General features: G+C 36.9%; 29 non-coding genes across 29 annotated transcripts; all 29 read right to left on the bottom strand.

Annotated features, from left to right (window-relative positions):
• Positions 1–162: 162 nt before the first annotated feature.
• Positions 163–235, bottom strand: TRNAF-GAA (transfer RNA phenylalanine (anticodon GAA)). Its single transcript has one exon. It is a non-coding gene; the product is annotated as a tRNA-Phe (tRNA).
• Positions 236–1,265: 1,030 nt separating this feature from the next.
• On the bottom strand, positions 1,266–1,338 carry TRNAF-GAA (transfer RNA phenylalanine (anticodon GAA)). The gene has a single exon. It is a non-coding gene; the product is annotated as a tRNA-Phe (tRNA).
• A 764-nt stretch (positions 1,339–2,102) lies between these two features.
• On the bottom strand, positions 2,103–2,175 carry TRNAF-GAA (transfer RNA phenylalanine (anticodon GAA)). The gene has a single exon. It is a non-coding gene; the product is annotated as a tRNA-Phe (tRNA).
• A 1,038-nt stretch (positions 2,176–3,213) lies between these two features.
• Positions 3,214–3,286, bottom strand: TRNAF-GAA (transfer RNA phenylalanine (anticodon GAA)). Its single transcript has one exon. It is a non-coding gene; the product is annotated as a tRNA-Phe (tRNA).
• A 764-nt stretch (positions 3,287–4,050) lies between these two features.
• On the bottom strand, positions 4,051–4,123 carry TRNAF-GAA (transfer RNA phenylalanine (anticodon GAA)). The gene has a single exon. It is a non-coding gene; the product is annotated as a tRNA-Phe (tRNA).
• A 901-nt stretch (positions 4,124–5,024) lies between these two features.
• TRNAF-GAA (transfer RNA phenylalanine (anticodon GAA)) lies at positions 5,025–5,097 on the bottom strand. Its single transcript has one exon. It is a non-coding gene; the product is annotated as a tRNA-Phe (tRNA).
• Positions 5,098–6,127: 1,030 nt separating this feature from the next.
• TRNAF-GAA (transfer RNA phenylalanine (anticodon GAA)) lies at positions 6,128–6,200 on the bottom strand. Its single transcript has one exon. It is a non-coding gene; the product is annotated as a tRNA-Phe (tRNA).
• A 760-nt stretch (positions 6,201–6,960) lies between these two features.
• Positions 6,961–7,033, bottom strand: TRNAF-GAA (transfer RNA phenylalanine (anticodon GAA)). The gene has a single exon. It is a non-coding gene; the product is annotated as a tRNA-Phe (tRNA).
• An 897-nt stretch (positions 7,034–7,930) lies between these two features.
• TRNAF-GAA (transfer RNA phenylalanine (anticodon GAA)) lies at positions 7,931–8,003 on the bottom strand. Its single transcript has one exon. It is a non-coding gene; the product is annotated as a tRNA-Phe (tRNA).
• A 627-nt stretch (positions 8,004–8,630) lies between these two features.
• Positions 8,631–8,703, bottom strand: TRNAF-GAA (transfer RNA phenylalanine (anticodon GAA)). The gene has a single exon. It is a non-coding gene; the product is annotated as a tRNA-Phe (tRNA).
• Positions 8,704–9,459: 756 nt separating this feature from the next.
• Positions 9,460–9,532, bottom strand: TRNAF-GAA (transfer RNA phenylalanine (anticodon GAA)). Its single transcript has one exon. It is a non-coding gene; the product is annotated as a tRNA-Phe (tRNA).
• An 893-nt stretch (positions 9,533–10,425) lies between these two features.
• TRNAF-GAA (transfer RNA phenylalanine (anticodon GAA)) lies at positions 10,426–10,498 on the bottom strand. The gene has a single exon. It is a non-coding gene; the product is annotated as a tRNA-Phe (tRNA).
• A 975-nt stretch (positions 10,499–11,473) lies between these two features.
• TRNAF-GAA (transfer RNA phenylalanine (anticodon GAA)) lies at positions 11,474–11,546 on the bottom strand. Its single transcript has one exon. It is a non-coding gene; the product is annotated as a tRNA-Phe (tRNA).
• Positions 11,547–12,441: 895 nt separating this feature from the next.
• Positions 12,442–12,514, bottom strand: TRNAF-GAA (transfer RNA phenylalanine (anticodon GAA)). The gene has a single exon. It is a non-coding gene; the product is annotated as a tRNA-Phe (tRNA).
• Positions 12,515–13,415: 901 nt separating this feature from the next.
• On the bottom strand, positions 13,416–13,488 carry TRNAF-GAA (transfer RNA phenylalanine (anticodon GAA)). Its single transcript has one exon. It is a non-coding gene; the product is annotated as a tRNA-Phe (tRNA).
• Positions 13,489–14,389: 901 nt separating this feature from the next.
• TRNAF-GAA (transfer RNA phenylalanine (anticodon GAA)) lies at positions 14,390–14,462 on the bottom strand. Its single transcript has one exon. It is a non-coding gene; the product is annotated as a tRNA-Phe (tRNA).
• A 627-nt stretch (positions 14,463–15,089) lies between these two features.
• Positions 15,090–15,162, bottom strand: TRNAF-GAA (transfer RNA phenylalanine (anticodon GAA)). Its single transcript has one exon. It is a non-coding gene; the product is annotated as a tRNA-Phe (tRNA).
• Positions 15,163–15,918: 756 nt separating this feature from the next.
• TRNAF-GAA (transfer RNA phenylalanine (anticodon GAA)) lies at positions 15,919–15,991 on the bottom strand. The gene has a single exon. It is a non-coding gene; the product is annotated as a tRNA-Phe (tRNA).
• An 893-nt stretch (positions 15,992–16,884) lies between these two features.
• TRNAF-GAA (transfer RNA phenylalanine (anticodon GAA)) lies at positions 16,885–16,957 on the bottom strand. Its single transcript has one exon. It is a non-coding gene; the product is annotated as a tRNA-Phe (tRNA).
• Positions 16,958–17,932: 975 nt separating this feature from the next.
• TRNAF-GAA (transfer RNA phenylalanine (anticodon GAA)) lies at positions 17,933–18,005 on the bottom strand. The gene has a single exon. It is a non-coding gene; the product is annotated as a tRNA-Phe (tRNA).
• Positions 18,006–18,900: 895 nt separating this feature from the next.
• Positions 18,901–18,973, bottom strand: TRNAF-GAA (transfer RNA phenylalanine (anticodon GAA)). The gene has a single exon. It is a non-coding gene; the product is annotated as a tRNA-Phe (tRNA).
• Positions 18,974–19,948: 975 nt separating this feature from the next.
• On the bottom strand, positions 19,949–20,021 carry TRNAF-GAA (transfer RNA phenylalanine (anticodon GAA)). The gene has a single exon. It is a non-coding gene; the product is annotated as a tRNA-Phe (tRNA).
• Positions 20,022–20,916: 895 nt separating this feature from the next.
• Positions 20,917–20,989, bottom strand: TRNAF-GAA (transfer RNA phenylalanine (anticodon GAA)). The gene has a single exon. It is a non-coding gene; the product is annotated as a tRNA-Phe (tRNA).
• Positions 20,990–21,753: 764 nt separating this feature from the next.
• TRNAF-GAA (transfer RNA phenylalanine (anticodon GAA)) lies at positions 21,754–21,826 on the bottom strand. Its single transcript has one exon. It is a non-coding gene; the product is annotated as a tRNA-Phe (tRNA).
• Positions 21,827–22,727: 901 nt separating this feature from the next.
• TRNAF-GAA (transfer RNA phenylalanine (anticodon GAA)) lies at positions 22,728–22,800 on the bottom strand. The gene has a single exon. It is a non-coding gene; the product is annotated as a tRNA-Phe (tRNA).
• Positions 22,801–23,693: 893 nt separating this feature from the next.
• Positions 23,694–23,766, bottom strand: TRNAF-GAA (transfer RNA phenylalanine (anticodon GAA)). The gene has a single exon. It is a non-coding gene; the product is annotated as a tRNA-Phe (tRNA).
• A 1,175-nt stretch (positions 23,767–24,941) lies between these two features.
• TRNAF-GAA (transfer RNA phenylalanine (anticodon GAA)) lies at positions 24,942–25,014 on the bottom strand. The gene has a single exon. It is a non-coding gene; the product is annotated as a tRNA-Phe (tRNA).
• Positions 25,015–25,779: 765 nt separating this feature from the next.
• TRNAF-GAA (transfer RNA phenylalanine (anticodon GAA)) lies at positions 25,780–25,852 on the bottom strand. The gene has a single exon. It is a non-coding gene; the product is annotated as a tRNA-Phe (tRNA).
• A 756-nt stretch (positions 25,853–26,608) lies between these two features.
• Positions 26,609–26,681, bottom strand: TRNAF-GAA (transfer RNA phenylalanine (anticodon GAA)). Its single transcript has one exon. It is a non-coding gene; the product is annotated as a tRNA-Phe (tRNA).
• Between the last annotated feature and the right edge of the window lie 455 nt (positions 26,682–27,136).

Genomic DNA, 27,136 nt, shown 5'->3' with positions numbered 1-27,136 from the left:
GTAAATCATGGGACACTTGTAATCTAATTCAAGCCAGAAGTAACATATGTGATCACTTACATGCTGATGTACATATGTTTCTGCTCAACATTAGCAATAATGTGAAGAACATGCAGATAATGCAACCATGCTTAAAAGTAAATCATGGGACATTGCAACCAATGCCGAAACCCGGGATCGAACCAGGGACCTTTAGATCTTCAGTCTAACGCTCTCCCAACTGAGCTATTTCGGCTTCCCGTTCATGTAGTATTTCGCTTTTGGATCGGCGAGCATATTCAAAAAAAAAAAACAACTCGGATCAAGTACAGAACAGATATAAGTTGTGCAAGCTTCAACATATACTGATTTACAGTGATTTATTAGAATGTTGAACCCACTGATGAGCTCCCAATTTCGTTGTTGAAGAGGATAACAAATGTGTGGAGCACGTTTTCCAAAAAATAAACGTTGTCAAAACGGAGATATTGAAAAGGACAGCTGATCTTAAAAGGTGAGACTAAGTATGTTTCAGAAGTTAGAAACCATTGCCAATGCTTGGGATTTAAGTCTGGGCATTTTAAGTTTACAGTTCTCCACTCCAATATTATCAAGTTATAACCACGACTAGGGATCTTCGGATGTGCCGGATAACATTCTTCCAACAGTGAACATTTTGATAGTAGAACATAGAAAATAAAGCAACAAAAAGATGCCAACGCCAAGAAGTTTTAATCCAAGTCAAGCCAGAAGTAACATATGTGATCACTTACATGCTGATGTACATATGTTTCTGCTCAACATTAGCAATAATGTGAAGAACATGCAGATAATGCAACCATGCTTAAAAGTAAATCATGGGACACTTTTAATCTAAGTCAAGCCAGAAGTAACATATGTGATCACTTACATGCTGATGTACATATGTTTCTCCTCAACATTAGCAATAATGTGAAGAACATGCAGATAATGCAACCATGCTTAAAAGTAAATCATGGGACACTTTTAATCTAAGTCAAGCCAGAAGTAACATATGTGATCACTTACATGCTGATGTACATATGTTTCTGCTCAACATTAGCAATAATGTGAAGAACATGCAGATAATGCAACCATGCTTAAAAGTAAATCATGGGACACTTTTAATCTAATTCAAGCCAGAAGTAACATATGTGATCACTTACATGCTGATGTACATATGTTTCTGCTCAACATTAGCAATAATGTGAAGAACATGCAGATAATGCAACCATGCTTAAAAGTAAATCATGGGACACTGCAACCAATGCCGAAACCCGGGATCGAACCAGGGACCTTTAGATCTTCAGTCTAACGCTCTCCCAACTGAGCTATTTCGGCTTCCCGTTGATGCAGTATTTCGCTTTTGGATCGGTGAGCATATTCCAAAAAAAAAACAACTCGGATCAAGTTTTGTGACTACAGAACAGATATAAGTTGTGCAAGCTTCAACATATACTGATTTACAGTGATTTATTAGAATGTTGAACCCACTGATGAGATCCCAATTTCGTTGTTGAAGAGGATAACTAATGTGTGGAGCACGTTTTCCAAAAAATAAACGTTGTCAAAACGGAGATATTGAAAAGGACAGCTGATCTTAAAAGGTGAGACTAAGTATGTTTCAGAAGTTAGAAACCATTGCCAATGCTTGGGATTTAAGTCTGGGCATTTTAAGTTTACAGTTCTCCACTCCAATATTATCAAGTTATAACCACGACTAGGGATCTTTGGATGTGCCGGATAACATTCTTCCAACAGTGAACATTTTGATAGTAGAACATAGAAAATAAAGCAACAAAAAGATGCCAACGCCAAGAAGTTTTAATCCAAGTCAAGCCAGAAGTAACATATGTGATCACTTACATGCTGATGTACATATGTTTCTGCTCAACATTAGCAATAATGTGAAGAACATGCAGATAATGCAACCATGCTTAAAAGTAAATCATGGGACACTTTTAATCTAATTCAAGCCAGAAGTAACATATGTGATCACTTACATGCTGATGTACATATGTTTCTGCTCAACATTAGCAATAATGTGAAGAACATGCAGATAATGCAACCATGCTTAAAAGTAAATCATGGGACACTGCAACCAATGCCGAAACCCGGGATCGAACCAGGGACCTTTAGATCTTCAGTCTAACGCTCTCCCAACTGAGCTATTTCGGCTTCCCGTTGATGCAGTATTTCGCTTTTGGATCGGTGAGCATATTCCAAAAAAAAAACAACTCGGATCAAGTTTTGTGACTACAGAACAGATATAAGTTGTGCAAGCTTCAACATATACTGATTTACAGTGATTTATTAGAATGTTGAACCCACTGATGAGATCCCAATTTCGTTGTTGAAGAGGATAACTAATGTGTGGAGCACGTTTTCCAAAAAATAAACGTTGTCAAAACGGAGATATTGAAAAGGACAGCTGATCTTAAAAGGTGAGACTAAGTATGTTTCAGAAGTTAGAAACCATTGCCAATGCTTGGGATTTAAGTCTGGGCATTTTAAGTTTACAGTTCTCCACTCCAATATTATCAAGTTATAACCACGACTAGGGATCTTCGGATGTGCCGGATAACATTCTTCCAACAGTGAACATTTTGATAGTAGAACATAGAAAATAAAGCAACAAAAAGATGCCAACGCCAAGAAGTTTTAATCCAAGTCAAGCCAGAAGTAACATATGTGATCACTTACATGCTGATGTACATATGTTTCTGCTCAACATTAGCAATAATGTGAAGAACATGCAGATAATGCAACCATGCTTAAAAGTAAATCATGGGACACTTTTAATCTAAGTCAAGCCAGAAGTAACATATGTGATCACTTACATGCTGATGTACATATGTTTCTCCTCAACATTAGCAATAATGTGAAGAACATGCAGATAATGCAACCATGCTTAAAAGTAAATCATGGGACACTTTTAATCTAAGTCAAGCCAGAAGTAACATATGTGATCACTTACATGCTGATGTACATATGTTTCTGCTCAACATTAGCAATAATGTGAAGAACATGCAGATAATGCAACCATGCTTAAAAGTAAATCATGGGACACTTTTAATCTAATTCAAGCCAGAAGTAACATATGTGATCACTTACATGCTGATGTACATATGTTTCTGCTCAACATTAGCAATAATGTGAAGAACATGCAGATAATGCAACCATGCTTAAAAGTAAATCATGGGACACTGCAACCAATGCCGAAACCCGGGATCGAACCAGGGACCTTTAGATCTTCAGTCTAACGCTCTCCCAACTGAGCTATTTCGGCTTCCCGTTGATGCAGTATTTCGCTTTTGGATCGGTGAGCATATTCCAAAAAAAAAACAACTCGGATCAAGTTTTGTGACTACAGAACAGATATAAGTTGTGCAAGCTTCAACATATACTGATTTACAGTGATTTATTAGAATGTTGAACCCACTGATGAGATCCCAATTTCGTTGTTGAAGAGGATAACTAATGTGTGGAGCACGTTTTCCAAAAAATAAACGTTGTCAAAACGGAGATATTGAAAAGGACAGCTGATCTTAAAAGGTGAGACTAAGTATGTTTCAGAAGTTAGAAACCATTGCCAATGCTTGGGATTTAAGTCTGGGCATTTTAAGTTTACAGTTCTCCACTCCAATATTATCAAGTTATAACCACGACTAGGGATCTTTGGATGTGCCGGATAACATTCTTCCAACAGTGAACATTTTGATAGTAGAACATAGAAAATAAAGCAACAAAAAGATGCCAACGCCAAGAAGTTTTAATCCAAGTCAAGCCAGAAGTAACATATGTGATCACTTACATGCTGATGTACATATGTTTCTGCTCAACATTAGCAATAATGTGAAGAACATGCAGATAATGCAACCATGCTTAAAAGTAAATCATGGGACACTTTTAATCTAATTCAAGCCAGAAGTAACATATGTGATCACTTACATGCTGATGTACATATGTTTCTGCTCAACATTAGCAATAATGTGAAGAACATGCAGATAATGCAACCATGCTTAAAAGTAAATCATGGGACACTGCAACCAATGCCGAAACCCGGGATCGAACCAGGGACCTTTAGATCTTCAGTCTAACGCTCTCCCAACTGAGCTATTTCGGCTTCCCGTTGATGCAGTATTTCGCTTTTGGATCGGTGAGCATATTCCAAAAAAAAAACAACTCGGATCAAGTTTTGTGACTACAGAACAGATATAAGTTGTGCAAGCTTCAACATATACTGATTTACAGTGATTTATTAGAATGTTGAACCCACTGATGAGATCCCAATTTCGTTGTTGAAGAGGATAACTAATGTGTGGAGCACGTTTTCCAAAAAATAAACGTTGTCAAAACGGAGATATTGAAAAGGACAGCTGATCTTAAAAGGTGAGACTAAGTATGTTTCAGAAGTTAGAAACCATTGCCAATGCTTGGGATTTAAGTCTGGGCATTTTAAGTTTACAGTTCTCCACTCCAATATTATCAAGTTATAACCACGACTAGGGATCTTTGGATGTGCCGGATAACATTCTTCCAACAGTGAACATTTTGATAGTAGAACATAGAAAATAAAGCAACAAAAAGATGCCAACGCCAAGAAGTTTTAATCCAAGTCAAGCCAGAAGTAACATATGTGATCACTTACATGCTGATGTACATATGTTTCTGCTCAACATTAGCAATAATGTGAAGAACATGCAGATAATGCAACCATGCTTAAAAGTAAATCATGGGACACTTTTAATCTAAGTCAAGCCAGAAGTAACATATGTGATCACTTACATGCTGATGTACATATGTTTCTGCTCAACATTAGCAATAATGTGAAGAACATGCAGATAATGCAACCATGCTTAAAAGTAAATCATGGGACACTTTTAATCTAATTCAAGCCAGAAGTAACATATGTGATCACTTACATGCTGATGTACATATGTTTCTGCTCAACATTAGCAATAATGTGAAGAACATGCAGATAATGCAACCATGCTTAAAAGTAAATCATGGGACACTGCAACCAATGCCGAAACCCGGGATCGAACCAGGGACCTTTAGATCTTCAGTCTAACGCTCTCCCAACTGAGCTATTTCGGCTTCCCGTTCATGTAGTATTTCGCTTTTGGATCGGCGAGCATATTCAAAAAAAAAAAACAACTCGGATCAAGTACAGAACAGATATAAGTTGTGCAAGCTTCAACATATACTGATTTACAGTGATTTATTAGAATGTTGAACCCACTGATGAGCTCCCAATTTCGTTGTTGAAGAGGATAACTAATGTGTGGAGCATGTTTTCCAAAAAATAAACGTTGTCAAAACGGAGATATTGAAAAGGACAGCTGATCTTAAAAGGTGAGACTAAGTATGTTTCAGAAGTTAGAAACCATTGCCAATGCTTGGGATTTAAGTCTGGGCATTTTAAGTTTACAGTTCTCCACTCCAATATTATCAAGTTATAACCACGACTAGGGATCTTCGGATGTGCCGGATAACATTCTTCCAACAGTGAACATTTTGATAGTAGAACATAGAAAATAAAGCAACAAAAAAATGCCAACGCCAAGAAGTTTTAATCTAAGTCAAGCCAGAAGTAACATATGTGATCACTTACATGCTGATGTACATATGTTTCTGCTCAACATTAGCAATAATGTGAAGAACATGCAGATAATGCAACCATGCTTAAAAGTAAATCATGGGACACTTTTAATCTAAGTCAAGCCAGAAGTAACATATGTGATCACTTACATGCTGATGTACATATGTTTCTGCTCAACATTAGCAATAATGTGAAGAACATGCAGATAATGCAACCATGCTTAAAAGTAAATCATGGGACACTTTTAATCTAAGTCAAGCCAGAAGTAACATATGTGATCACTTACATGCTGATGTACATATGTTTCTGCTCAACATTAGCAATAATGTGAAGAACATGCAGATAATGCAACCATGCTTAAAAATAAATCATGGGACACTTTTAATCTAAGTCAAGCCAGAAGTAACATATGTGATCACTTACATGCTGATGTACATATGTTTCTGCTCAACATTAGAAATAATGTGAAGAACATGCAGATAATGCAACCATGCTTAAAAGTAAATCATGGGACACTGCAACCAATGCCGAAACCCGGGATCGAACCAGGGACCTTTAGATCTTCAGTCTAACGCTCTCCCAACTGAGCTATTTCGGCTTCCCGTTGATGCAGTATCTTTTGGATCGGTGAGCATATTCCAAAAAAAAAACAACTCGGATCAAGTTTTGTGACTACAGAACAGATATAAGTTGTGCAAGCTTCAACATATACTGATTTACAGTGATTTATTAGAATGTTGAACCCACTGATGAGATCCCAATTTCGTTGTTGAAGAGGATAACTAATGTGTGGAGCACGTTTTCCAAAAAATAAACGTTGTCAAAACGGAGATATTGAAAAGGACAGCTGATCTTAAAAGGTGAGACTAAGTATGTTTCAGAAGTTAGAAACCATTGCCAATGCTTGGGATTTAAGTCTGGGCATTTTAAGTTTACAGTTCTCCACTCCAATATTATCAAGTTATAACCACGACTAGGGATCTTTGGATGTGCCGGATAACATTCTTCCAACAGTGAACATTTTGATAGTAGAACATAGAAAATAAAGCAACAAAAAGATGCCAACGCCAAGAAGTTTTAATCCAAGTCAAGCCAGAAGTAACATATGTGATCACTTACATGCTGATGTACATATGTTTCTGCTCAACATTAGCAATAATGTGAAGAACATGCAGATAATGCAACCATGCTTAAAAGTAAATCATGGGACACTTTTAATCTAAGTCAAGCCAGAAGTAACATATGTGATCACTTACATGCTGATGTACATATGTTTCTGCTCAACATTAGCAATAATGTGAAGAACATGCAGATAATGCAACCATGCTTAAAAGTAAATCATGGGACATTGCAACCAATGCCGAAACCCGGGATTGAACCAGGGACCTTTAGATCTTCAGTCTAACGCTCTCCCAACTGAGCTATTTCGGCTTCCCGTTCATGTAGTATTTCGCTTTTGGATCGGCGAGCATATTCAAAAAAAAAAAAACAACAACTCGGATCAAGTACAGAACAGATATAAGTTGTGCAAGCTTCAACATATACTGATTTACAGTGATTTATTAGAATGTTGAACCCACTGATGAGCTCCCAATTTCGTTGTTGAAGAGGATAACTAATGTGTGGAGCACGTTTTCCAAAAAATAAACGTTGTCAAAACGGAGATATTCAAAAGGACAGCTGATCTTAAAAGGTGAGACTAAGTATGTTTCAGAAGTTAGAAACCATTGCCAATGCTTGGGATTTAAGTCTGGGCATTTTAAGTTTACAGTTCTCCACTCCAATATTATCAAGTTATAACCACGACTAGGGATCTTCGGATGTGCCGGATAACATTCTTCCAACAGTGAACATTTTGATAGTAGAACATAGAAAATAAAGCAACAAAAAGATGCCAACGCCAAGAAGTTTTAATCCAAGTCAAGCCAGAAGTAACATATGTGATCACTTACATGCTGATGTACATATGTTTCTGCTCAACATTAGCAATAATGTGAAGAACATGCAGATAATGCAACCATGCTTAAAAGTAAATCATGGGACACTTTTAATCTAAGTCAAGCCAGAAGTAACATATGTGATCACTTACATGCTGATGTACATATGTTTCTGCTCAACATTAGCAATAATGTGAAGAACATGCAGATAATGCAACCATGCTTAAAAGTAAATCATGGGACACTTTTAATCTAATTCAAGCCAGAAGTAACATATGTGATCACTTACATGCTGATGTACATATGTTTCTGCTCAACATTAGCAATAATGTGAAGAACATGCAGATAATGCAACCATGCTTAAAAGTAAATCATGGGACACTGCAACCAATGCCGAAACCCGGGATCGAACCAGGGACCTTTAGATCTTCAGTCTAACGCTCTCCCAGCTGAGCTATTTCGGCTTCCCGTTGATGCAGTATTTCGCTTTTGGATCGGTGAGCATATTCCAAAAAAAAAACAACTCGGATCAAGTTTTGTGACTACAGAACAGATATAAGTTGTGCAAGCTTCAACATATACTGATTTACAGTGATTTATTAGAATGTTGAACCCACTGATGAGATCCCAATTTCGTTGTTGAAGAGGATAACTAATGTGTGGAGCACGTTTTCCAAAAAATAAACGTTGTCAAAACGGAGATATTGAAAAGGACAGCTGATCTTAAAAGGTGAGACTAAGTATGTTTCAGAAGTTAGAAACCATTGCCAATGCTTGGGATTTAAGTCTGGGCATTTTAAGTTTACAGTTCTCCACTCCAATATTATCAAGTTATAACCACGACTAGGGATCTTCGGATGTGCCGGATAGCATTCTTCCAACAGTGAACATTTTGATAGTAGAACATAGAAAATAAAGCAACAAAAAGATGCCAACGCCAAGAAATTATAATCCAAGTCAAGCCAGAAGTAACATATGTGATCACTTACATGCTGATGTACATATGTTTCTGCTCAACATTAGCAATAATGTGAAGAACATGCAGATAATGCAACCATGCTTAAAAGTAAATCATGGGACATTGCAACCAATGCCGAAACCCGGGATCGAACCAGGGACCTTTAGATCTTCAGTCTAACGCTCTCCCAACTGAGCTATTTCGGCTTCCCGTTCATGTAGTATTTCGCTTTTGGAACGGCGAGCATATTCAAAAAAAAAAAACAACTCGGATCAAGTACAGAACAGATATAAGTTGTGCAAGCTTCAACATATACTGATTTACAGTGATTTATTAGAATGTTGAACCCACTGATGAGATCCCAATTTCGTTGTTGAAGAGGATAACTAATGTGTGGAGCACGTTTTCCAAAAAATAAACGTTGTCAAAACGGAGATATTGAAAAGGACAGCTGATCTTAAAAGGTGAGACTAAGTATGTTTCAGAAGTTAGAAACCATTGCCAATGCTTGGGATTTAAGTCTGGGCATTTTAAGTTTACAGTTCTCCACTCCAATATTATCAAGTTATAACCACGACTAGGGATCTTCGGATGTGCCGGATAACATTCTTCCAACAGTGAACATTTTGATAGTAGAACATAGAAAATAAAGCAACAAAAAGATGCCAACGCCAAGAAGTTTTAATCCAAGTCAAGCCAGAAGTAACATATGTGATCACTTACATGCTGATGTACATATGTTTCTGCTCAACATTAGCAATAATGTGAAGAACATGCAGATAATGCAACCATGCTTAAAAGTAAATCATGGGACACTTTTAATCTAATTCAAGCCAGAAGTAACATATGTGATCACTTACATGCTGATGTACATATGTTTCTGCTCAACATTAGCAATAATGTGAAGAACATGCAGATAATGCAACCATGCTTAAAAGTAAATCATGGGACATTGCAACCAATGCCGAAACCCAGGATCGAACCAGGGACCTTTAGATCTTCAGTCTAACGCTCTCCCAACTGAGCTATTTCGGCTTCCTGTTCATGTAGTATTTCGCTTTTGGAACGGCGAGCATATTCAAAAAAAAAAAACAACTCGGATCAAGTACAGAACAGATATAAGTTGTGCAAGCTTCAACATATACTGATTTACAGTGATTTATTAGAATGTTGAACCCACTGATGAGATCCCAATTTCGTTGTTGAAGAGGATAACTAATGTGTGGAGCACGTTTTCCAAAAAATAAACGTTGTCAAAACGGAGATATTGAAAAGGACAGCTGATCTTAAAAGGTGAGACTAAGTATGTTTCAGAAGTTAGAAACCATTGCCAATGCTTGGGATTTAAGTCTGGGCATTTTAAGTTAACAGTTCTCCACTCCAATATTATCAAGTTATAACCACGACTAGGGATCTTCGGATGTGCCGGATAACATTCTTCCAACAGTGAACATTTTGATAGTAGAACATAGAAAATAAAGCAACAAAAAGATGCCAACGCCAAGAAGTTTTAATCCAAGTCAAGCCAGAAGTAACATATGTGATCACTTACATGCTGATGTACATATGTTTCTGCTCAACATTAGCAATAATGTGAAGAACATGCAGATAATGCAACCATGCTTAAAAGTAAATCATGGGACACTTTTAATCTAAGTCAAGCCAGAAGTAACATATGTGATCACTTACATGCTGATGTACATATGTTTCTGCTCAACATTAGCAATAATGTGAAGAACATGCAGATAATGCAACCATGCTTAAAAGTAAATCATGGGACACTTTTAATCTAATTCAAGCCAGAAGTAACATATGTGATCACTTACATGCTGATGTACATATGTTTCTGCTCAACATTAGCAATAATGTGAAGAACATGCAGATAATGCAACCATGCTTAAAAGTAAATCATGGGACATTGCAACCAATGCCGAAACCCGGGATCGAACCAGGGACCTTTAGATCTTCAGTCTAACGCTCTCCCAACTGAGCTATTTCGGCTTCCCGTTCATGTAGTATTTCGCTTTTGGAACGGCGAGCATATTCAAAAAAAAAAAACAACTCGGATCAAGTACAGAACAGATATAAGTTGTGCAAGCTTCAACATATTCTGATTTACAGTGATTTATTAGAATGTTTAACCCACTGATGAGATCCCAATTTCGTTGTTGAAGAGGATAACTAATGTGTGGAGCACGTTTTCCAAAAAATAAACGTTGTCAAAACGGAGATATTGAAAAGGACAGCTGATCTTAAAAGGTGAGACTAAGTATGTTTCAGAAGTTAGAAACCATTGCCAATGCTTGGGATTTAAGTCTGGGCATTTTAAGTTTACAGTTCTCCACTCCAATATTATCAAGTTATAACCACGACTAGGGATCTTCGAATAAAGCAACAAAAAGATGCCAACGCCAAGAAGTTTTAATCCAAGTCAAGCCAGAAGTAACATATATGATCACTTACATGCTGATGTACATATGTTTCTGCTCAACATTAGCAATAATGTGAAGAACATGCAGATAATGCAACCATGCTTAAAAGTAAATCATGGGACACTTTTAATCTAATTCAAGCCAGAAGTAACATATGTGATCACTTACATGCTGATGTACATATGTTTCTGCTCAACATTAGCAATAATGTGAAGAACATGCAGATAATGCAACCATGCTTAAAAGTAAATCATGGGACACTTTTAATCTAAGTCAAGCCAAAAGTAACATATGTGATCACTTACATGCTGATGTACATATGTTTCTGCTCAACATTAGCAATAATGTGAAGAACATGCAGATAATGCAACCATGCTTAAAAGTAAATCATGGGACACTTTTAATCTAATTCAAGCCAGAAGTAACATATGTGATCACTTACATGCTGATGTACATATGTTTCTGCTCAACATTAGCAATAATGTGAAGAACATGCAGATAATGCAACCATGCTTAAAAGTAAATCATGGGACATTGCAACCAATGCCGAAACCCAGGATCGAACCAGGGACCTTTAGATCTTCAGTCTAACGCTCTCCCAACTGAGCTATTTCGGCTTCCCGTTCATGTAGTATTTCGCTTTTGGATCGGTGAGCATATTCAAAAAAAAAAAAAACAACTCGGATCAAGTACAGAACAGATATAAGTTGTGCAAGCTTCAACATATACTGATTTACAGTGATTTATTAGAATGTTGAACCCACTGATGAGCTCCCAATTTCGTTGTTGAAGAGGATAACTAATGTGTGGAGCACGTTTTCCAAAAAATAAACGTTGTCAAAACGGAGATATTGAAAAGGACAGCTGATCTTAAAAGGTGAGACTAAGTATGTTTCAGAAGTTAGAAACCATTGCCAATGCTTGGGATTTAAGTCTGGGCATTTTAAGTTAACAGTTCTCCACTCCAATATTATCAAGTTATAACCACGACTAGGGATCTTCGGATGTGCCGGATAACATTCTTCCAACAGTGAACATTTTGATAGTAGAACATAGAAAATAAAGCAACAAAAAGATGCCAACGCCAAGAAGTTTTAATCCAAGTCAAGCCAGAAGTAACATATGTGATCACTTACATGCTGATGTACATATGTTTCTGCTCAACATTAGCAATAATGTGAAGAACATGCAGATAATGCAACCATGCTTAAAAGTAAATCATGGGACACTTTTAATCTAAGTCAAGCCAGAAGTAACATATGTGATCACTTACATGCTGATGTACATATGTTTCTGCTCAACATTAGCAATAATGTGAAGAACATGCAGATAATGCAACCATGCTTAAAAGTAAATCATGGGACACTTTTAATCTAATTCAAGCCAGAAGTAACATATGTGATCACTTACATGCTGATGTACATATGTTTCTGCTCAACATTAGCAATAATGTGAAGAACATGCAGATAATGCAACCATGCTTAAAAGTAAATCATGGGACACTGCAACCAATGCCGAAACCCGGGATCGAACCAGGGACCTTTAGATCTTCAGTCTAACGCTCTCCCAGCTGAGCTATTTCGGCTTCCCGTTGATGCAGTATTTCGCTTTTGGATCGGTGAGCATATTCCAAAAAAAAAACAACTCGGATCAAGTTTTGTGACTACAGAACAGATATAAGTTGTGCAAGCTTCAACATATACTGATTTACAGTGATTTATTAGAATGTTGAACCCACTGATGAGATCCCAATTTCGTTGTTGAAGAGGATAACTAATGTGTGGAGCACGTTTTCCAAAAAATAAACGTTGTCAAAACGGAGATATTGAAAAGGACAGCTGATCTTAAAAGGTGAGACTAAGTATGTTTCAGAAGTTAGAAACCATTGCCAATGCTTGGGATTTAAGTCTGGGCATTTTAAGTTTACAGTTCTCCACTCCAATATTATCAAGTTATAACCACGACTAGGGATCTTCGGATGTGCCGGATAACATTCTTCCAACAGTGAACATTTTGATAGTAGAACATAGAAAATAAAGCAACAAAAAGATGCCAACGCCAAGAAGTTTTAATCCAAGTCAAGCCAGAAGTAACATATGTGATCACTTACATGCTGATGTACATATGTTTCTGCTCAACATTAGCAATAATGTGAAGAACATGCAGATAATGCAACCATGCTTAAAAGTAAATCATGGGACACTTTTAATCTAAGTCAAGCCAGAAGTAACATATGTGATCACTTACATGCTGATGTACATATGTTTCTGCTCAACATTAGCAATAATGTGAAGAACATGCAGATAATGCAACCATGCTTAAAAGTAAATCATGGGACACTTTTAATCTAATTCAAGCCAGAAGTAACATATGTGATCACTTACATGCTGATGTACATATGTTTCTGCTCAACATTAGCAATAATGTGAAGAACATGCAGATAATGCAACCATGCTTAAAAGTAAATCATGGGACACTGCAACCAATGCCGAAACCCGGGATCGAACCAGGGACCTTTAGATCTTCAGTCTAACGCTCTCCCAGCTGAGCTATTTCGGCTTCCCGTTGATGCAGTATTTCGCTTTTGGATCGGTGAGCATATTCCAAAAAAAAAACAACTCGGATCAAGTTTTGTGACTACAGAACAGATATAAGTTGTGCAAGCTTCAACATATACTGATTTACAGTGATTTATTAGAATGTTGAACCCACTGATGAGATCCCAATTTCGTTGTTGAAGAGGATAACTAATGTGTGGAGCACGTTTTCCAAAAAATAAACGTTGTCAAAACGGAGATATTGAAAAGGACAGCTGATCTTAAAAGGTGAGACTAAGTATGTTTCAGAAGTTAGAAACCATTGCCAATGCTTGGGATTTAAGTCTGGGCATTTTAAGTTTACAGTTCTCCACTCCAATATTATCAAGTTATAACCACGACTAGGGATCTTCGGATGTGCCGGATAACATTCTTCCAACAGTGAACATTTTGATAGTAGAACATAGAAAATAAAGCAACAAAAAGATGCCAACGCCAAGAAGTTTTAATCCAAGTCAAGCCAGAAGTAACATATGTGATCACTTACATGCTGATGTACATATGTTTCTGCTCAACATTAGCAATAATGTGAAGAACATGCAGATAATGCAACCATGCTTAAAAGTAAATCATGGGACACTTTTAATCTAAGTCAAGCCAGAAGTAACATATGTGATCACTTACATGCTGATGTACATATGTTTCTGCTCAACATTAGCAATAATGTGAAGAACATGCAGATAATGCAACCATGCTTAAAAGTAAATCATGGGACACTTTTAATCTAATTCAAGCCAGAAGTAACATATGTGATCACTTACATGCTGATGTACATATGTTTCTGCTCAACATTAGCAATAATGTGAAGAACATGCAGATAATGCAACCATGCTTAAAAGTAAATCATGGGACACTGCAACCAATGCCGAAACCCGGGATCGAACCAGGGACCTTTAGATCTTCAGTCTAACGCTCTCCCAGCTGAGCTATTTCGGCTTCCCGTTGATGCAGTATTTCGCTTTTGGATCGGTGAGCATATTCCAAAAAAAAAACAACTCGGATCAAGTTTTGTGACTACAGAACAGATATAAGTTGTGCAAGCTTCAACATATACTGATTTACAGTGATTTATTAGAATGTTGAACCCACTGATGAGATCCCAATTTCGTTGTTGAAGAGGATAACTAATGTGTGGAGCACGTTTTCCAAAAAATAAACGTTGTCAAAACGGAGATATTGAAAAGGACAGCTGATCTTAAAAGGTGAGACTAAGTATGTTTCAGAAGTTAGAAACCATTGCCAATGCTTGGGATTTAAGTCTGGGCATTTTAAGTTTACAGTTCTCCACTCCAATATTATCAAGTTATAACCACGACTAGGGATCTTCGGATGTGCCGGATAGCATTCTTCCAACAGTGAACATTTTGATAGTAGAACATAGAAAATAAAGCAACAAAAAGATGCCAACGCCAAGAAGTTTTAATCCAAGTCAAGCCAGAAGTAACATATGTGATCACTTACATGCTGATGTACATATGTTTCTGCTCAACATTAGCAATAATGTGAAGAACATGCAGATAATGCAACCATGCTTAAAAGTAAATCATGGGACATTGCAACCAATGCCGAAACCCGGGATCGAACCAGGGACCTTTAGATCTTCAGTCTAACGCTCTCCCAACTGAGCTATTTCGGCTTCCCGTTCATGTAGTATTTCGCTTTTGGAAAGGCGAGCATATTCAAAAAAAAAAAACAACTCGGATCAAGTACAGAACAGATATAAGTTGTGCAAGCTTCAACATATACTGATTTACAGTGATTTATTAGAATGTTGAACCCACTGATGAGATCCCAATTTCGTTGTTGAAGAGGATAACTAATGTGTGGAGCACGTTTTCCAAAAAATAAACGTTGTCAAAACGGAGATATTGAAAAGGACAGCTGATCTTAAAAGGTGAGACTAAGTATGTTTCAGAAGTTAGAAACCATTGCCAATGCTTGGGATTTAAGTCTGGGCATTTTAAGTTTACAGTTCTCCACTCCAATATTATCAAGTTATAACCACGACTAGGGATCTTCGGATGTGCCGGATAACATTCTTCCAACAGTGAACATTTTGATAGTAGAACATAGAAAATAAAGCAACAAAAAGATGCCAACGCCAAGAAGTTTTAATCCAAGTCAAGGCAGAAGTAACATATGTGATCACTTACATGCTGATGTACATATGTTTCTGCTCAACATTAGCAATAATGTGAAGAACATGCAGATAATGCAACCATGCTTAAAAGTAAATCATGGGACACTTTTAATCTAATTCAAGCCAGAAGTAACATATGTGATCACTTACATGCTGATGTACATATGTTTCTGCTCAACATTAGCAATAATGTGAAGAACATGCAGATAATGCAACCATGCTTAAAAGTAAATCATGGGACATTGCAACCAATGCCGAAACCCAGGATCGAACCAGGGACCTTTAGATCTTCAGTCTAACGCTCTCCCAACTGAGCTATTTCGGCTTCCTGTTCATGTAGTATTTCGCTTTTGGAACGGCGAGCATATTCAAAAAAAAAAAACAACTCGGATCAAGTACAGAACAGATATAAGTTGTGCAAGCTTCAACATATACTGATTTACAGTGATTTATTAGAATGTTGAACCCACTGATGAGATCCCAATTTCGTTGTTGAAGAGGATAACTAATGTGTGGAGCACGTTTTCCAAAAAATAAACGTTGTCAAAACGGAGATATTGAAAAGGACAGCTGATCTTAAAAGGTGAGACTAAGTATGTTTCAGAAGTTAGAAACCATTGCCAATGCTTGGGATTTAAGTCTGGGCATTTTAAGTTAACAGTTCTCCACTCCAATATTATCAAGTTATAACCACGACTAGGGATCTTCGGATGTGCCGGATAACATTCTTCCAACAGTGAACATTTTGATAGTAGAACATAGAAAATAAAGCAACAAAAAGATGCCAACGCCAAGAAGTTTTAATCCAAGTCAAGCCAGAAGTAACATATGTGATCACTTACATGCTGATGTACATATGTTTCTGCTCAACATTAGCAATAATGTGAAGAACATGCAGATAATGCAACCATGCTTAAAAGTAAATCATGGGACACTTTTAATCTAAGTCAAGCCAGAAGTAACATATGTGATCACTTACATGCTGATGTACATATGTTTCTGCTCAACATTAGCAATAATGTGAAGAACATGCAGATAATGCAACCATGCTTAAAAGTAAATCATGGGACACTTTTAATCTAATTCAAGCCAGAAGTAACATATGTGATCACTTACATGCTGATGTACATATGTTTCTGCTCAACATTAGCAATAATGTGAAGAACATGCAGATAATGCAACCATGCTTAAAAGTAAATCATGGGACATTGCAACCAATGCCGAAACCCGGGATCGAACCAGGGACCTTTAGATCTTCAGTCTAACGCTCTCCCAACTGAGCTATTTCGGCTTCCCGTTCATGTAGTATTTCGCTTTTGGAACGGCGAGCATATTCAAAAAAAAAAAACAACTCGGATCAAGTACAGAACAGATATAAGTTGTGCAAGCTTCAACATATTCTGATTTACAGTGATTTATTAGAATGTTTAACCCACTGATGAGATCCCAATTTCGTTGTTGAAGAGGATAACTAATGTGTGGAGCACGTTTTCCAAAAAATAAACGTTGTCAAAACGGAGATATTGAAAAGGACAGCTGATCTTAAAAGGTGAGACTAAGTATGTTTCAGAAGTTAGAAACCATTGCCAATGCTTGGGATTTAAGTCTGGGCATTTTAAGTTTACAGTTCTCCACTCCAATATTATCAAGTTATAACCACGACTAGGGATCTTCGAATAAAGCAACAAAAAGATGCCAACGCCAAGAAGTTTTAATCCAAGTCAAGCCAGAAGTAACATATATGATCACTTACATGCTGATGTACATATGTTTCTGCTCAACATTAGCAATAATGTGAAGAACATGCAGATAATGCAACCATGCTTAAAAGTAAATCATGGGACACTTTTAATCTAATTCAAGCCAGAAGTAACATATGTGATCACTTACATGCTGATGTACATATGTTTCTGCTCAACATTAGCAATAATGTGAAGAACATGCAGATAATGCAACCATGCTTAAAAGTAAATCATGGGACACTTTTAATCTAAGTCAAGCCAAAAGTAACATATGTGATCACTTACATGCTGATGTACATATGTTTCTGCTCAACATTAGCAATAATGTGAAGAACATGCAGATAATGCAACCATGCTTAAAAGTAAATCATGGGACACTTTTAATCTAATTCAAGCCAGAAGTAACATATGTGATCACTTACATGCTGATGTACATATGTTTCTGCTCAACATTAGCAATAATGTGAAGAACATGCAGATAATGCAACCATGCTTAAAAGTAAATCATGGGACATTGCAACCAATGCCGAAACCCAGGATCGAACCAGGGACCTTTAGATCTTCAGTCTAACGCTCTCCCAACTGAGCTATTTCGGCTTCCCGTTCATGTAGTATTTCGCTTTTGGATCGGTGAGCATATTCAAAAAAAAAAAAAACAACTCGGATCAAGTACAGAACAGATATAAGTTGTGCAAGCTTCAACATATACTGATTTACAGTGATTTATTAGAATGTTGAACCCACTGATGAGCTCCCAATTTCGTTGTTGAAGAGGATAACTAATGTGTGGAGCACGTTTTCCAAAAAATAAACGTTGTCAAAACGGAGATATTGAAAAGGACAGCTGATCTTAAAAGGTGAGACTAAGTATGTTTCAGAAGTTAGAAACCATTGCCAATGCTTGGGATTTAAGTCTGGGCATTTTAAGTTAACAGTTCTCCACTCCAATATTATCAAGTTATAACCACGACTAGGGATCTTCGGATGTGCCGGATAACATTCTTCCAACAGTGAACATTTTGATAGTAGAACATAGAAAATAAAGCAACAAAAAGATGCCAACGCCAAGAAGTTTTAATCCAAGTCAAGCCAGAAGTAACATATGTGATCACTTACATGCTGATGTACATATGTTTCTGCTCAACATTAGCAATAATGTGAAGAACATGCAGATAATGCAACCATGCTTAAAAGTAAATCATGGGACACTTTTAATCTAAGTCAAGCCAGAAGTAACATATGTGATCACTTACATGCTGATGTACATATGTTTCTGCTCAACATTAGCAATAATGTGAAGAACATGCAGATAATGCAACCATGCTTAAAAGTAAATCATGGGACACTTTTAATCTAATTCAAGCCAGAAGTAACATATGTGATCACTTACATGCTGATGTACATATGTTTCTGCTCAACATTAGCAATAATGTGAAGAACATGCAGATAATGCAACCATGCTTAAAAGTAAATCATGGGACATTGCAACCAATGCCGAAACCCGGGATCGAACCAGGGACCTTTAGATCTTCAGTCTAACGCTCTCCCAACTGAGCTATTTCGGCTTCCCGTTCATGTAGTATTTCGCTTTTGGAACGGCGAGCATATTCAAAAAAAAAAAACAACTCGGATCAAGTACAGAACAGATATAAGTTGTGCAAGCTTCAACATATTCTGATTTACAGTGATTTATTAGAATGTTTAACCCACTGATGAGATCCCAATTTCGTTGTTGAAGAGGATAACTAATGTGTGGAGCACGTTTTCCAAAAAATAAACGTTGTCAAAACGGAGATATTGAAAAGGACAGCTGATCTTAAAAGGTGAGACTAAGTATGTTTCAGAAGTTAGAAACCATTGCCAATGCTTGGGATTTAAGTCTGGGCATTTTAAGTTTACAGTTCTCCACTCCAATATTATCAAGTTATAACCACGACTAGGGATCTTCGAATAAAGCAACAAAAAGATGCCAACGCCAAGAAGTTTTAATCCAAGTCAAGCCAGAAGTAACATATATGATCACTTACATGCTGATGTACATATGTTTCTGCTCAACATTAGCAATAATGTGAAGAACATGCAGATAATGCAACCATGCTTAAAAGTAAATCATGGGACACTTTTAATCTAATTCAAGCCAGAAGTAACATATGTGATCACTTACATGCTGATGTACATATGTTTCTGCTCAACATTAGCAATAATGTGAAGAACATGCAGATAATGCAACCATGCTTAAAAGTAAATCATGGGACACTTTTAATCTAAGTCAAGCCAAAAGTAACATATGTGATCACTTACATGCTGATGTACATATGTTTCTGCTCAACATTAGCAATAATGTGAAGAACATGCAGATAATGCAACCATGCTTAAAAGTAAATCATGGGACACTTTTAATCTAATTCAAGCCAGAAGTAACATATGTGATCACTTACATGCTGATGTACATATGTTTCTGCTCAACATTAGCAATAATGTGAAGAACATGCAGATAATGCAACCATGCTTAAAAGTAAATCATGGGACATTGCAACCAATGCCGAAACCCAGGATCGAACCAGGGACCTTTAGATCTTCAGTCTAACGCTCTCCCAACTGAGCTATTTCGGCTTCCCGTTCATGTAGTATTTCGCTTTTGGATCGGTGAGCATATTCAAAAAAAAAAAAAACAACTCGGATCAAGTACAGAACAGATATAAGTTGTGCAAGCTTCAACATATACTGATTTACAGTGATTTATTAGAATGTTGAACCCACTGATGAGCTCCCAATTTCGTTGTTGAAGAGGATAACTAATGTGTGGAGCACGTTTTCCAAAAAATAAACGTTGTCAAAACGGAGATATTGAAAAGGACAGCTGATCTTAAAAGGTGAGACTAAGTATGTTTCAGAAGTTAGAAACCATTGCCAATGCTTGGGATTTAAGTCTGGGCATTTTAAGTTAACAGTTCTCCACTCCAATATTATCAAGTTATAACCACGACTAGGGATCTTCGGATGTGCCGGATAACATTCTTCCAACAGTGAACATTTTGATAGTAGAACATAGAAAATAAAGCAACAAAAAGATGCCAACGCCAAGAAGTTTTAATCCAAGTCAAGCCAGAAGTAACATATGTGATCACTTACATGCTGATGTACATATGTTTCTGCTCAACATTAGCAATAATGTGAAGAACATGCAGATAATGCAACCATGCTTAAAAGTAAATCATGGGACACTTTTAATCTAAGTCAAGCCAGAAGTAACATATGTGATCACTTACATGCTGATGTACATATGTTTCTGCTCAACATTAGCAATAATGTGAAGAACATGCAGATAATGCAACCATGCTTAAAAGTAAATCATGGGACACTTTTAATCTAATTCAAGCCAGAAGTAACATATGTGATCACTTACATGCTGATGTACATATGTTTCTGCTCAACATTAGCAATAATGTGAAGAACATGCAGATAATGCAACCATGCTTAAAAGTAAATCATGGGACACTGCAACCAATGCCGAAACCCGGGATCGAACCAGGGACCTTTAGATCTTCAGTCTAACGCTCTCCCAGCTGAGCTATTTCGGCTTCCCGTTGATGCAGTATTTCGCTTTTGGATCGGTGAGCATATTCCAAAAAAAAAACAACTCGGATCAAGTTTTGTGACTACAGAACAGATATAAGTTGTGCAAGCTTCAACATATACTGATTTACAGTGATTTATTAGAATGTTGAACCCACTGATGAGATCCCAATTTCGTTGTTGAAGAGGATAACTAATGTGTGGAGCACGTTTTCCAAAAAATAAACGTTGTCAAAACGGAGATATTGAAAAGGACAGCTGATCTTAAAAGGTGAGACTAAGTATGTTTCAGAAGTTAGAAACCATTGCCAATGCTTGGGATTTAAGTCTGGGCATTTTAAGTTTACAGTTCTCCACTCCAATATTATCAAGTTATAACCACGACTAGGGATCTTCGGATGTGCCGGATAACATTCTTCCAACAGTGAACATTTTGATAGTAGAACATAGAAAATAAAGCAACAAAAAGATGCCAACGCCAAGAAGTTTTAATCCAAGTCAAGCCAGAAGTAACATATGTGATCACTTACATGCTGATGTACATATGTTTCTGCTCAACATTAGCAATAATGTGAAGAACATGCAGATAATGCAACCATGCTTAAAAGTAAATCATGGGACACTTTTAATCTAATTCAAGCCAGAAGTAACATATGTGATCACTTACATGCTGATGTACATATGTTTCTGCTCAACATTAGCAATAATGTGAAGAACATGCAGATAATGCAACCATGCTTAAAAGTAAATCATGGGACACTGCAAACAATGCCGAAACCCGGGATCGAACCAGGGACCTTTAGATCTTCAGTCTAACGCTCTCCCAGCTGAGCTATTTCGGCTTCCCGTTGATGCAGTATTTCGCTTTTGGATCGGTGAGCATATTCCAAAAAAAAAACAACTCGGATCAAGTTTTGTGACTACAGAACAGATATAAGTTGTGCAAGCTTCAACATATACTGATTTACAGTGATTTATTAGAATGTTGAACCCACTGATGAGATCCCAATTTCGTTGTTGAAGAGGATAACTAATGTGTGGAGCACGTTTTCCAAAAAATAAACGTTGTCAAAACGGAGATATTGAAAAGGACAGCTGATCTTAAAAGGTGAGACTAAGTATGTTTCAGAAGTTAGAAACCATTGCCAATGCTTGGGATTTAAGTCTGGGCATTTTAAGTTTACAGTTCTCCACTCCAATATTATCAAGTTATAACCACGACTAGGGATCTTCGGATGTGCCGGATAACATTCTTCCAACAGTGAACATTTTGATAGTAGAACATAGAAAATAAAGCAACAAAAAGATGCCAACGCCAAGAAGTTTTAATCCAAGTCAAGCCAGAAGTAACATATGTGATCACTTACATGCTGATGTACATATGTTTCTGCTCAACATTAGCAATAATGTGAAGAACATGCAGATAATGCAACCATGCTTAAAAGTAAATCATGGGACACTTTTAATCTAAGTCAAGCCAGAAGTAACATATGTGATCACTTACATGCTGATGTACATATGTTTCTGCTCAACATTAGCAATAATGTGAAGAACATGCAGATAATGCAACCATGCTTAAAAGTAAATCATGGGACACTTTTAATGTAATTCAAGCCAGAAGTAACATATGTGATCACTTACATGCTGATGTACATATGTTTCTGCTCAACATTAGCAATAATGTGAAGAACATGCAGATAGTGCAACCATGCTTAAAAGTAAATCATGGGACATTGCAACCAATGCCGAAACCCGGGATCGAACCAGGGACCTTTAGATCTTCAGTCTAACGCTCTCCCAACTGAGCTATTTCGGCTTCCCGTTCATGTAGTATTTCGCTTTTGGAACGGCGAGCATATTCAAAAAAAAAAAACAACTCGGATCATGTACAGAACAGATATAAGTTGTGCAAGCTTCAACATATACTGATTTACAGTGATTTATTAGAATGTTGAACCCACTGATGAGATCCCAATTTCGTTGTTGAAGAGGATAACTAATGTGTGGAGCACGTTTTCCAAAAAATAAACGTTGTCAAAACGGAGATATTGAAAAGGACAGCTGATCTTAAAAGGTGAGACTAAGTATGTTTCAGAAGTTAGAAACCATTGCCAATGCTTGGGATTTAAGTCTGGGCATTTTAAGTTAACAGTTCTCCACTCCAATATTATCAAGTTATAACCACGACTAGGGATCTTCGGATGTGCCGGATAACATTCTTCCAACAGTGAACATTTTGATAGTAGAACATAGAAAATAAAGCAACAAAAAGATGCCAACGCCAAGAAGTTTTAATCCAAGTCAAGCCAGAAGTAACATATGTGATCACTTACATGCTGATGTACATATGTTTCTGCTCAACATTAGCAATAATGTGAAGAACATGCAGATAATGCAACCATGCTTAAAAGTAAATCATGGGACACTTTTAATCTAAGTCAAGCCAGAAGTAACATATGTGATCACTTACATGCTGATGTACATATGTTTCTGCTCAACATTAGCAATAATGTGAAGAACATGCAGATAATGCAACCATGCTTAAAAGTAAATCATGGGACACTTTTAATCTAATTCAAGCCAGAAGTAACATATGTGATCACTTACATGCTGATGTACATATGTTTCTGCTCAACATTAGCAATAATGTGAAGAACATGCAGATAATGCAACCATGCTTAAAAGTAAATCATGGGACACTGCAAACAATGCCGAAACCCGGGATCGAACCAGGGACCTTTAGATCTTCAGTCTAACGCTCTCCCAGCTGAGCTATTTCGGCTTCCCGTTGATGCAGTATTTCGCTTTTGGATCGGTGAGCATATTCCAAAAAAACAACAACTCGGATCAAGTTTTGTGACTACAGAACAGATATAAGTTGTGCAAGCTTCAACATATACTGATTTACAGTGATTTATTAGAATGTTGAACCCACTGATGAGATCCCAATTTCGTTGTTGAAGAGGATAACTAATGTGTGGAGCACGTTTTCCAAAAAATAAACGTTGTCAAAACGGAGATATTGAAAAGGACAGCTGATCTTAAAAGGTGAGACTAAGTATGTTTCAGAAGTTAGAAACCATTGCCAATGCTTGGGATTTAAGTCTGGGCATTTTAAGTTTACAGTTCTCCACTCCAATATTATCAAGTTATAACCACGACTAGGGATCTTCGGATGTGCCGGATAGCATTCTTCCAACAGTGAACATTTTGATAGTAGAACATAGAAAATAAAGCAACAAAAAGATGCCAACGCCAAGAAGTTTTAATCCAAGTCAAGCCAGAAGTAACATATGTGATCACTTACATGCTGATGTACATATGTTTCTGCTCAACATTAGCAATAATGTGAAGAACATGCAGATAATGCAACCATGCTTAAAAGTAAATCATGGGACACTTTTAATCTAAGTCAAGCCAGAAGTAACATATGTGATCACTTACATGCTGATGTACATATGTTTCTGCTCAACATTAGCAATAATGTGAAGAACATGCAGATAATGCAACCATGCTTAAAAGTAAATCATGGGACACTTTTAATCTAATTCAAGCCAGAAGTAACATATGTGATCACTTACATGCTGATGTACATATGTTTCTGCTCAACATTAGCAATAATGTGAAGAACATGCAGATAATGCAACCATGCTTAAAAGTAAATCATGGGACACTTTTAATCTAATTCAAGCCAGAAGTAACATATGTGATCACTTACATGCTGATGTACATATGTTTCTGCTCAACATTAGCAATAATGTGAAGAACATGCAGATAATGCAACCATGCTTAAAAGTAAATCATGCGACACTTTTAATCTAAGTCAAGCCAGAAGTAACATATGTGATCACTTACATGCTGATGTACATATGTTTCTGCTCAACATTAGCAATAATGTGAAGAACATGCAGATAATGCAACCATGCTTAAAAGTAAATCATGGGACATTGCAACCAATGCCGAAACCCGGGATCGAACCAGGGACCTTTAGATCTTCAGTCTAACGCTCTCCCAACTGAGCTATTTCGGCTTCCCGTTCATGTAGTATTTCGCTTTTGGAATGGTGAGCATATTCAAAAAAAAAAAAAAAACAAAACAACTCGGATCAAGTACAGAACAGATATAAGTTGTGCAAGCTTCAACATATACTGATTTACAGTGATTTATTAGAATGTTGAACCCACTGATGAGATCCCAATTTCGTTGTTGAAGAGGATAACTAATGTGTGGAGCACGTTTTCCAAAAAATAAACGTTGTCAAAACGGAGATATTGAAAAGGACAGCTGATCTTAAAAGGTGAGACTAAGTATGTTTCAGAAGTTAGAAACCATTGCCAATGCTTGGGATTTAAGTCTGGGCATTTTAAGTTTACAGTTCTCCACTCCAATATTATCAAGTTATAACCACGACTAGGGATCTTCGGATGTGCCGGATAGCATTCTTCCAACAGTGAACATTTTGATAGTAGAACATAGAAAATAAAGCAACAAAAAGATGCCAACGCCAAGAAGTTTTAATCCAAGTCAAGCCAGAAGTAACATATGTGATCACTTACATGCTGATGTACATATGTTTCTGCTCAACATTAGCAATAATGTGAAGAACATGCAGATAATGCAACCATGCTTAAAAGTAAATCATGGGACACTTTAAATCTAAGTCAAGCCAGAAGTAACATATGTGATCACTTACATGCTGATGTACATATGTTTCTGCTCAACATTAGCAATAATGTGAAGAACATGCAGATAATGCAACCATGCTTAAAAGTAAATCATGGGACATTGCAACCAATGCCGAAACCCGGGATCGAACCAGGGACCTTTAGATCTTCAGTCTAACGCTCTCCCAACTGAGCTATTTCAGCTTCCCGTTCATGTAGTATTTCGCTTTTGGAACGGTGAGCATATTTAAAAAAAAAAAACAACTCGGATCAAGTACAGAACAGATATAAGTTGTGCAAGCTTCAACATATACTGATTTACAGTGATTTATTAGAATGTTGAACCCACTGATGAGATCCCAATTTCGTTGTTGAAGAGGATAACTAATGTGTGGAGCACGTTTTCCAAAAAATAAACGTTGTCAAAACGGAGATATTGAAAAGGACAGCTGATCTTAAAAGGTGAGACTAAGTATGTTTCAGAAGTTAGAAACCATTGCCAATGCTTGGGATTTAAGTCTGGGCATTTTAAGTTTACAGTTCTCCACTCCAATATTATCAAGTTATAACCACGACTAGGGATCTTCGGATGTGCCGGATAACATTCTTCCAACAGTGAACATTTTGATAGTAGAACATAGAAAATAAAGCAACAAAAAGATGCCAACGCCAAGAAGTTTTAATCCAAGTCAAGCCAGAAGTAACATATGTGATCACTTACATGCTGATGTACATATGTTTCTGCTCAACATTAGCAATAATGTGAAGAACATGCAGATAATGCAACCATGCTTAAAAGTAAATCATGGGACACTTTTAATCTAATTCAAGCCAGAAGTAACATATGTGATCACTTACATGCTGATGTACATATGTTTCTGCTCAACATTAGCAATAATGTGAAGAACATGCAGATAATGCAACCATGCTTAAAAGTAAATCATGGGACATTGCAACCAATGCCGAAACCCGGGATCGAACCAGGGACCTTTAGATCTTCAGTCTAACGCTCTCCCAACTGAGCTATTTCGGCTTCCTGTTCATGTAGTATTTCGCTTTTGGAACGGCGAGCATATTCAAAAAAAAAAAACAACTCGTATCAAGTACAGAACAGATATAAGTTGTGCAAGCTTCAACATATACTGATTTACAGTGATTTATTAGAATGTTGAACCCACTGATGAGATCCCAATTTCGTTGTTGAAGAGGATAACTAATGTGTGGAGCACGTTTTCCAAAAAATAAACGTTGTCAAAACGGAGATATTGAAAAGGACAGCTGATCTTAAAAGGTGAGACTAAGTATGTTTCAGAAGTTAGAAACCATTGCCAATGCTTGGGATTTAAGTCTGGGCATTTTAAGTTTACAGTTCTCCACTCCAATATTATCAAGTTATAACCACGACTAGGGATCTTCGGATGTGCCGGATAGCATTCTTCCAACAGTGAACATTTTGATAGTAGAACATAGAAAATAAAGCAACAAAAA

Source organism: Pelobates fuscus, chromosome 6 (genome assembly GCF_036172605.1).
Source record: "Pelobates fuscus isolate aPelFus1 chromosome 6, aPelFus1.pri, whole genome shotgun sequence".
NCBI classification, from domain to species: domain Eukaryota; kingdom Metazoa; phylum Chordata; class Amphibia; order Anura; family Pelobatidae; genus Pelobates; species Pelobates fuscus.
This window is presented reverse-complemented; position numbering and strand designations above follow the sequence as displayed.